Raw genomic sequence first — 11,238 nt, 5'->3', positions numbered from 1 at the left:
AACACTAATTTGCCAACTGTCTGGCACACTTTCACATGTGAAAACTTCTTTAGATAATTAGTTCACTTTGCAATCAGCCTAAGCACTATAATACAGGTAAGCTGTGTGTGCGGAGTACAATGGAGGGAGCAGAAAGAGTGAGAAGTAGAGGAGGCCGAGGAAGAGGACGTGGAGGTGAAGAAGTAGGATGAAGAGGACGACAAGGACAAGGAGGAGCAAGAGGAAGACGAGAAGGGGGGAGAGGAAGGGTAGGAAGAGTAAGAAATAGAATTGCTGATGACATCAGAGCTACAATACTGGACCATGTCATCAACCGTGGAATGACCCTGAGGGTAGCTGGCCAACGGGTCCAGCCTAACTCGAGCCGCTACACTGTAGCAAGCACCATAAGGACATCTTGAAATGAGAATCGGTGAGTACAGTCACTTCGCACAAAGATTTGTAGCACTGCCATATGCCAATGAGAAACACACCAATACCATTGATGTAAAAATACTGAAATTGTTACTTTACCGAATTGCTAGATGAGCAGATGCTGGGGGCAGAGGAAGCATGTTCACTGCAGACCAGATTGCAAATAATCCTATACTTGGAAATAAACACTTGTGTTTGTTTTGATGTGTGTGAATAAACAGCAGTACTTGAAGTTTGGATCCCTCTATGCTTATGGATCTATGACAGCAGTATGAGCTCAAACTGACATGGCCTACCTTGTGCACAGAGAAAGCAAAAGCCAGATGTGTTTTGTATTCATACCATCAGTGTGCAGTTGGCGCATTGTGTGCTTAGTAGATGATGGCTTGTGTGTACTGTTTGATACGGAAACACCATTTTTACGAAGGTGTGAAGAGTTAATCTAGCTGTGTTTGCTTTTGCAAGAGAACTACAATGTTTTGATGATTGGGTGACAGGTTTTCTTATTTGTGTGAAGAGTTTTGCAAAATTAGCCAATAGTTACAAAAAATGTGCTTAAGCAATCAGAAAAAACTGTAATGCCTTTACCGTCTGAAGATGCCACAAAGCATTTCAAAAACATTGCAACAGACAAATAGGCCCTCCTGACCTCCTGCACATAGCAAAAAGGTGGTTGATATTAACTCTATGCTATAGCCAGGAAACAAGTTAGGTTGGCCAGCTTGCTAGTTAGGCAGTGGCCTACAGTAATGCAGCCAGAGACAACCAGAAACAGCTGCCTGCCTCTCAGCTCAACAAGCTCCAGCCATTGTTATAGTGTACAGCAGTGGTGTTCTCAACTCCACCGCTATGGGTATGCATCTGGCATTAAGCTAAAGATGAAAGTGGCCGATTTAGTCAGTTCGCTAAGAAAATGTTAGCTTCAAATAGTTAACAGAAGACAGCCTGGGGCCAGTTTAGATTCATGAATCAAATCACGAAGTGTACATAACAGATGTAACCATAGTGTCTCTCAGTGGTTTGTTCATCCAATTTTTGGTTTGATGTTAGTGTTTTGGCCATTTTAGCTGTTTGAAGCGAGACATACAGACCATGGACTGGATCTCACGATGAAGCCCAGAAGCACTGCACTTTCATATGGTAGTGACATTTTTTACAGCATGCCTCATTCACCCAGTCACACAACCATTTTTCCTGTGTGCGTTCTAATATTCAGACACGTTCACATTCCAGTGAACACAACTGCGGGTTCAGTATCTTAGTCAAGGACACTTGGGCAGTGGAATGGAGAAGCCAGGGATCAAACTGCCAACCTTCTGATTGGTAGATGACCTGATCCACCCTCTGAGCTACAGCCATGTTTTACCACAGACTTCTACGTAGCTGCTTCAGACGTCTTTCTCCAACTACAGGAACCACCCTCTGGTTCACTTTTCATGTTCGCCTTCTGTGTAGTCTAAAGTCTACTAATCAAAATGCTCTGCTAAGTCAACCGTAGTTTACTCCCAAAGTTCAGCCATGTTGCTGTTTGGCTAGTAGATTAGCTTGTAGTTTGTATCTGCCTTGTAAGAGCTTCTACTGCTCCAGTTTACCAGCTAAAAACTCCTTTTGTGTCTGAGTTGGTTGCACACAGTGGATTCATGGTTTATGGTTAAAAACAGCTGCCTGCTGTTGCAAACTAGGCTTATGCGTGTGATCACACTGAGCCAAAAGCTGAAGGCTGTGAATCCAAAGCAATGAGCTGAACGATGCTGTCTAGAGCTGGATGATCATTTTCTTTCATTAAGTCTGAACTTCTGATTATCTCATTTAATCCATATAAAAATATAGATTATAGTATGTAAAATATGTGATAGTGTAAATGTGCATTTTCATAATATAAACATTACCTGTTTACTTTGGACTCTTGAATAGTTTCAGACATGCAAACACACATTCCTTTGCTGTGGCATCGCTAGAGCTCACTTGGCTTATTATCAGAAAACATAAATCTGACTGTCCCTGCAGAATTGACCTCACAATGGGAAATAAATCAAGATTGTTGTCTTTGGATCGTGTGAAGGGTTATTTTGTTACTTCTTCTTTTAAAAGCATAACAAAGGATAGCATTTTTTTTAAATCCATCTCTGCAGTCAGAGCACTTTAGGCATTTTGTAACACTCATGATATATGGTTCACACTGGCAAGCACGTGTGGAAATCCTTGCCTGCTACACTCCACCCATTAGTAATGTCTTTCTCTACAGATGAAAACTTTAGTCTGTCCTCGGTGAGTGCAAGATTTGCTGCACTAAAAATTGTTTAGCAACATATCCATAATATAACAGAGACATAATGTCAACAACATATACAAAACGTAGATATAGTGTTACTGTTTGGTTTGAGATCAGCTACTACACAAAATAAATAATATCTTTAATTTAAGTGTTATAATAATAAAATAACTGTATAAAGATTGGTAATCCTGGTTCCTCAGGGAGTTCATATAGCAAATTTCATCCAGATCGATTAACATCTCGGGGAGGCTTTAAGGAACAGACACCCACACATACACTTTCATCATTCTAGTAAGATGTGTAATATACAGGCTCAGGCCACATCTGAGAAAAGCCATGATGTTCCTCCAGTATGCAGGATCATCACTGCGCATACATACATCTCTCTGTGTTGAACATGTTGGACTTTATGAGCACATTCTGGGCAAAATTTGAACTTTTATACAGAACATGTTAAACTTGAGCATTGGACCAAAATGTAGTGAACGTCTTCATGCTCAAACAGTAATTAGTACTTTAAAAATACCACAACCTGGGGTTTCCCAGGAGAACACTGAACTGTAACAAGATGAATAACGTTAATGCTTCAGTCTCAGACTGAAGAAGTCACTTGAATGAATGAGGAAACGTTTCTCCCACTGAAAACGCTGCATCCCGATGAACAGAATCAACCTTTGGAGATTTACTTACCTGGATGATTTAGCATGCATCAAGACGTACCTTACTGATGTTTATAGACTGAGCGGCCTCCTGCCTTACCTCTCTGTTTTAATAAGCATTATTAACACTACAGTTTGGTTCAGAACTTGTTGTACAAGTAGAAACACTTTGGACAACAAAGCACCAGAAGAAAGACCTTAAACAATATTAATATTTAATGAATATTAAATTGACTATTACTTACATAGTGCTTTTCTTTTCTAGCTGAGTACTCAAGGCATTTTTTCCATAGCCTCAATTCATTCACAGGGCACTTTATTTTATGCCTTAAGCATTATGTTTTTTTAATTTCATGGACAGATTCACTTGATTTCATCCACTTCAGACTGGGTAAGATACTGAGATTCAATATCTTACCCAAGAATACTTCTGCACGTGGAATGGAGGAACATCACTGAGTGCTCCAATTACCACTAGGACCACTGTTAGCTTCAGCCTCCACATCTTCTCCAGCTCTTCTCTGAGCCCTTGGTACATCTCCAGCTTCCCATGTTTCTTCGTGCTGATGTTGCTGTTATTCAGAATCACTACGGCCGTCTTCTTCTGTTTGTCTACCACCACTATGTCCGGTTGGTTAGCCACCACCATTTTGTCCGTCTGTATCTGGAAGTCCCACAGGATCTTAGCGCGGTCATTCTCCACCACCCTTGGGGGCATCTCCCATTTTGACCTCGGGACTTCCAGGCCATATTCAGCACAGATGTTCCTGTACACTATGCCGGCCACTTGGTTATGGCGTTCCATGTATGCCTTGCCTGCTAGCATCTTGCACCCTGCTGTTATGTGCTGGATTGTCTCTGGGGCATCTTTACACAGCCTGCACCTGGGGTCTTGCCTGGTGTGATAGACCCCAGCCTCTATGGATCTTGTACTCAGAGCTTGTTCTTGTGCTGCCATGATTAGTGCCTCTGTGCTGTCTTTCAGTCCAGCTTTGTCCAGCCACTGGTAGGATTTCTGGATATCAGCCACCTCCTCTATCTGCTGGTGGTACATACCGTGCAGGGGCCTGTCCTTCCATGATGGTTCCTCCTCTTCCTCCTCTTTCCTGGGTTTCTGCTGCCTGAGGTATTCACTGAGCACGCGGACGGTCATGTGGATATTCGTTGTCTGGACCGTGATGCTGACACTCACCAGTCCCTGGCCTCCTTCCTTCCACTTAGCGTACAGCTTCAGGGTGCTGGACTTGGGTTGAAACCCTCCATCAGTGGTCAGGAGCTTCCTGGTCTTGATGTCAGTGGCTTCCATCTCCTCCTTTGGCCAGTTTATTATCCCAGCAGGGTACCTGATCATGGGCAGACTGTAAATGTTGATAGCCCAGCTCTTGTTCTTACCTCAGCTGAATGGTGAGAACTGTACCTCTGTAGTTGGTTGGTGGTTGCAGCTTTCCTCGCAGCCTCTTCGTGGTTTCCATTTGCCTGTGGGATTCCCAGATGCTTGTGGATTCAGGCCTATGCAGAACAGCAGTGGGGAAAGAGCATGTCCTTGGTATATCCCACCCTTGGCCATGACTTGTGCTATTGGCTTGTGGTTGGCCTCTAGTGTTGTATGCCACATCCCAACTAAGTTCCAGATGAAGGCTCTTAGGGTCCTGGAGATCTTGTACAGTTCTAGGCATTCCAGGATCCAGGGGCATCGAGTCATAGGCCGTCTTGTAATCAATCCAGGTAGTGCACAGGTTGGTCAGCCTAGTCTTGCAGTCTCAGGCGACTGGTTTGTCTACCAGTAGCTGGTGTATATGTCTGTTCATATTCATCCATTTGCTATGATGCCTGACAGGAGTTTACATGTGGTACTAAGGCAGGTTATTGGTCAGGTAGTTGGATGGGATTGGTCTCTTCTGGGGATCCTTTGGATCAGGACTGTCCGCCCTTCGGTTAGCCATTCTTGTCAATTAGCAGCTGGTTCATTTGTGCTGTCAGACGCTCATGGAGTGCAGTCAGCTTCTTCAGCCGGTAGGCGTGAACCACGTGGGGCCCTGGTGCTGTCCAACTCTTCATACTGGAGACCCTTTCATGGATATCTGCCACTGTGATGGTTACTGGACCCTGTTCAGGGAGGTCGCTGTGGTCTATCTTGGATGTCTTGGATGTAGACATCCAGTATTGCTCAGTCTCCAGCCTCGGTGGTGCTGTTCTCATATTGTTCCCCTGCCACTGAGAGTACACCTTGGCTGGTTCTGTGGAGACTCTGCTTGGTAGTTTCCAAAGCCTCAGGTATGGACAGCTTCCTGTACTCCTTAGGCACCTCCTTCATTGCACTTTTCTGCAGCTCCGATAGTTGGCTAACCTCCGTCCATGCTAACTTGATCTTGGCCTCTAGTTTTCTTCTCCATGTTGTTCCTGCTCCTTCTGGCTCCTTGTAGCTTTTCAACTGATTTCTTCTGCTGTAGTGTAGATCAGCTGGTTAGTCTCTGTATTGGTCACGGTAGGTATCTGCTTTTCATATAGTCGGCCCCCTGAACTCTTTCTTCCTGGACTCCTGTGCTGTCAACCTCCGGGTTGGTCCCCTGAGCCACTCTGTTATAGACTGTTGTGCCGTCAGCTTGCAGTCCTGCCCCATGAACTGTTTGTAAACTGTTTCCTGAGCTCCAGTGTTTTTTGTGAATATTCTGTTTTGGGCTATTTCATGAGCTCCAATGCTCCTTGTGGATTTTTTTTTTTAATTTTAGACTCCAATAATTGTTTAAGTGTCGTTTTTTTCCTCTGAGTTACTGATTTGACTGAAACACCAACCTTCCAGCCATTGCTATAAGCTTACGTTTGGACTCTTCAGTTATTAAATCCTCACTTTTGTTTCACCCTTGGTGTCTTACGTTTGCACCTACACACTCAGTCCTGACACTACATATGAACGTTTGGTGCCTAACTGTGGAATTCTGAGATATGCATGCATTATTGAAATTGTACTTGTTTTTTCTTAAGACATTCCGGGATGCTCACTTGTTTGGAATATGTGTGATTCATTGAATGTAAACCTTTTCAGAATGCACTTGTACTTCTTTACACCTAAAGACATATGAATTATGTTGTTTTTCATTTAGATTGCTAAGTATTTCACTTGTTAAGTTTGACATTACTGGCCAATTCTGTGTCCAAACACTCCTATGGTTCCCAAAATAAAACAATGAGGCACCAATGAGAGTAAAAAAACAGTCCAGATTCTTGAAGTTCCAATAAAAACCCGTATGGACGCTCTTCCAGGTGTTCCAATAAATGTTAGCAACCAATATCCATGAAAAAGAGGATTTATATGGTTTTAGAAGTAGCAGGATTTTAGCTAGCTAGTTTCTGCCTAAAGTCTTTCTAATAAACTAAAATGCACAGCTCTGTACTTTGGACGTAAACAGAAGTGGAAAACTAAATAACAGCAATGTTTTGAGAGTTAGTGAAGTTAGTCTACCATATGATCTGCAACCTGGTTGGTAGTTATAGAGCTTTGTTTAGGTTAATATTGTCATGATCCAGTGTTTTTATCCAGTGGTTTGGGTTTTCATTTCTGTTATTCAGTGTTTTGTTTGATGCTTAGTTTGTAACAGTGTGGATTATTTGACTCTGTTTTCATCTGCCTTACGTATTTGCTGCTTCTAAATGAAGGTCAGTTTTCAGTCTGCTTAATCTGAGTCTGCATCTTTTTATGAAAATTAGCACAGAGAAGATGGAAGATGAGGGTGTAAATGTTCAATAAAAAGTCCTCATCATTCTAGGGCAGAAATAATATAACAAAAATGAACCAACCTTCAGCCAGCACATAGTATGAGATAAGCCCATTCAGAACACAAGGCCATTGACATGTTGCTGCATGGTTTGGATTGCTTGCTGTGACAAAGCCTTAATGTCCAAACCAACATCTTAGTTGGCCCAGGAGTGAATGTTCCCTGAAGTGTGCCCAACAGCTATAGTTAAACCACGACACTTTAAAACTGATTTTATTCATGTTGCACATCAATAGTGAAAAAGCTCAGGAGGATGTTTTATTATTATTAAGTAAAACAAGATAGTGTGCAGGCAAACATAGTGTTTGCTTCTGAAACACATTTTCTAGTGTGCCAAAATGAAAAGGCCTCTATGCCTACAGCAGATCATGCGTCTTTCATCTGCCTTTCATGCCTTTGAGTTTGTACCATGTTTAAACACTTTGATCACAGCTTCAGGCTAACAGCAGATTTCATGGTGATTCTTTTGCTTCATTACACTTACCTGCTTTAGCAGCTGTGAGCATGTAACAATGTAGCGTTTCTCCCAGCTGAAGACAAGCTCACAGGAGGTGTAGTGAAGCACCTCCTCGGTGTTGTGGGGATCCAAGATGAATGGGAGGTTTGACCCAGTGACGCTTCATTGACCCCCCACCCACGAAGAACAATGCAATCAATATGCTGAGTCTGAGAAAATGCACAATGACATCATGTTTTGACCAGGAAACCCGCACCCCCCCAATCCCCCACCCCGGAATTATGACAAGAAGTAAGTGGCATAATGATTCTTTAGACAAGGCCAGCAGTGTTGTGAAATATTTCCACATTTGCACTCATCAGTTCCCGCTGGAATCCTTTCAGAGGGGGGATTCCTCAGGCAGAGGGGGAGAAAATGTCACACAGGCCCATATCAAACAGTAAGCAATTGTGGACTCTCTTAGCTTTTCCAGATCTAATCTGTTCCAGTTATGCAACAAATGCAGACGTTTTGCGGAACCACAGACCATACAAAGTGAATCAAAAGCAAAATGGTTTCAGAAACATTCGTCTAATTTAAATATTTGAAACAGCTGAGAGGAAAAGGTTCCTGGAAACGTCTCCTGTATTACAGCTGCATAGGCCCAGAGTTGCATCACGGACCTGGAATTTTGGTGTCAAAACTTTTTGTGGGAGTGCGTGTTTGGTGACAAGTCTAGACGAGCCCTCGGGGTGTGTGATTGACCAAACAGTGTCTGTGACGGCATTTAAGTGCCAAAAACAGGGGCAGCATAAACCAAGTGTGCGTTTTGGCGCCTTTTAGACGATTTTATTGACGTAAATGACAAATGATATGACCCCGTGTGTGCTTGGTGATCTTGTAAATTTGTGCTTCAGTTTTGGACAGTAAAATTATTACTACTCTATTGAGCCTTCCCAAACCAAAGAAATCAGTCCAGTGAGAGAGCAAGGAAAATATTCAGAAAAATAACAGCAGTTGTTTAATTTTCTAGTAAACACTTCCCAAAAAATCCCACAAGTTATTTTCATTTCTAACAAGAGACTATTGTAATTAACATGTTCTAATAGTGCATCATAAGAACTACACCAAAGTGTTTGCAGCCCCTCTGTGCTCTAACAACAGTAAAATCAGCTTCATATGAATTACCAGCCAACCCTTTGGCAGACGGACAATGGGTGGATGTACGGCAGGTTTTACAGCAACATGTACTCACTGCCAACTTTTACTCCACTGTAGAACTGGAAGCGTAGAAGCCTGATGGCTGTGGACAGACGTGCTTCTTTGGTATTAACAACCAGGGTGTAAACACACATTGTTTTGGACATCAGAGAGTGTTGCCAGAGTCAACATGTGGATTAAATCTCAATAGCATCATGTGTCAGTGCATTTTCTGTAGATTTATCTGCAGTTCTGACATGCTCAAAGCAGCCCTACAGTATTAGCACTGTGGTCAAGATGCCTCCATTTCTTTCCCACCGCAGGAGACAGCCATTCACACGTCCGCATCCTTACATCTATAGTCAGTTTAGATTTATTCAGTAACCTGACAAGCATGTTGGACTGTAAGAGGAAACCCACACACAGGGAAGAACGTGTGCACAGAACGGTTTGATGGTCGGGGTTTTCTCTGGGTTATACTTTCAGGTCACAGTATCAAGCACCTTGTTGCTGTGAATTGACTTGATATAAATTAAACAGAATTTGGTCTTCTCTTAGGTTTGCGTTTGGGCATACAAAGCACCTAACTGTAACCCAATTTGAAATCAAAGTGCCACAGAACCGGGTAGATGTGAAGAAGTTAATAACATTTGTAGGCAACTATTAGAAGGATGCTCATGCTTCCTTTAGGATGAATCATAGTAACTTTGTGTCACGGTGCTGGGTCGTTGGCCCAGCGTTTTGTGTTTTATGATACTCTGTTCTAGTTATTCTGTGTCCTCCCCCCTTGTGTCCGGTTCGGGTTCTAGATTTCCTGTTTTGTTCTGAAGGTCTGTGTCTGTTGTCATTGTGTTCAGCTTGTCTCCTCCGGTCCTCATGTGTATTGGGTTCAGCTGTTCTTCCCTCCTGTGTGTGATTACCCGATTACCTCGTGTGTGTATATTTAGTGGGTGTCGGTCTGTGTTCATCTGTGTATCTCTGCGTTTTTGGTATCCTCCGTCAGTCTGCGTCTCTCTGCCTTTCACCCTGTGTCCTGAGGATTTCTAGTTGCTCTTTAGTTTTCCCAGTTTAGGTTTCCGTTAGTATGTCTCATGATTCGTTGTCTGTTCCTGCCACTGTCACCTGTAAATAAACTCTCACTCATATCATCAGTCGGCTGCCTGCATTTTGGGTCCTCCTTTCATTCCACAACACGACTGCTGCCCCAGCCGTGACACTTTGGGAGCTAAACCTATGGTTAACTTTGGTTTACAACTAAATGCATGAATGTCATGTCAGGTCCCATTTATCTGCATAGCACTATTCAGATCAAGGTGCTTTACAATGTGCTGGAAAGAGACAGTTAACACATTTAAAATATATACATATATACATATATTCATACATACAAATATACAAACAAGGCTAGAGTTATTTAATGTGGTCACAGATACATTTTTATATCTGCTGTTCTAATGTCTACTGATAATGCAATCAGCTGTACTTTGTATTCAAATGTAAAAGTACCCAAATATTAGCAGCAGTCAGGTAATAGCACCGCTGTGCTAGTACACCTTTATACAGTCTATGTTCTCAGTTTGTCACATGCTGGCGTGTTGGCAGCTTCCCTTGTATATTTTGTATAAATGACTTGGAGTACTGTTTACTACCCCGTGATAAAACCCGCATTCATTTTATTGGATATTCCAGTTATGAAGTATATTCTAGTCTTTCTGTGTGACTGCTCTTTTGTGACTCTAAATTGGTGTTGGATGTTTAAATGAACATGTGTCTTCATGTGTTAGACCAAGTGACCAAAAGGGTGCATAAGAAGAAATCACAGTTAAGAATATAATGCACTGTGGTTGTAGCGGTGACATTTGAGTAAGGCGATAGCTTGAGGAGGCAGGACTTCCAAAGGACGGGTCAATTTAATTGCTTCAATGGGGAAACTGATAAAGTGGATAAAGATGTGAAGCATTTAATGAGTTGTGGAAACTGAAGGGGCGAGCTGGAAGGAGGGAGACGAAAGAAGGAAAACTATTTCATACAGTTTATTATTGCTGCAACCCAATTTCCCCACAGGGATCGTTTGTTTCCTCTTGCAGCAACAGATTAAACTGTGGTCCCAGAAAGCAGCAGATGATTGATGTCCTTTCATTGCTCAGTGTTCTTGAGCTGTCTTTACCGCAGATCAGTAGAGCTGCTCAACATCCAACTGCCTTAAATAGCTAAAGGCAGGTGAAAAACACTGCAGCGCCTTTTTCCTGTGGTGGTGAGAGGTCATGTGAAACACTGTCCCCAGGACCTGTGGGAAGCACTCACATGTTTTCTAATATAATCTTGTAGATGAGGCGGATCTTCCAATGTGCTAAACATAAACATCCTCATTGAATGGATTCCAACACACTCGGTTTTTTGAAGTCTGATGACATATTCAAGGCCATGAAATTACATTGTTTACTATACTGTGTAATAAGTTCTGTGTATGGACAAGTGAAA

This window comes from Astatotilapia calliptera, chromosome 12, assembly GCF_900246225.1.
Source record: "Astatotilapia calliptera chromosome 12, fAstCal1.2, whole genome shotgun sequence".
NCBI classification, from domain to species: Eukaryota; Metazoa; Chordata; class Actinopteri; order Cichliformes; family Cichlidae; genus Astatotilapia; species Astatotilapia calliptera.
The sequence above is the reverse complement of the archived record's forward strand: the minus strand, read 5'-3'. Positions refer to the sequence as shown.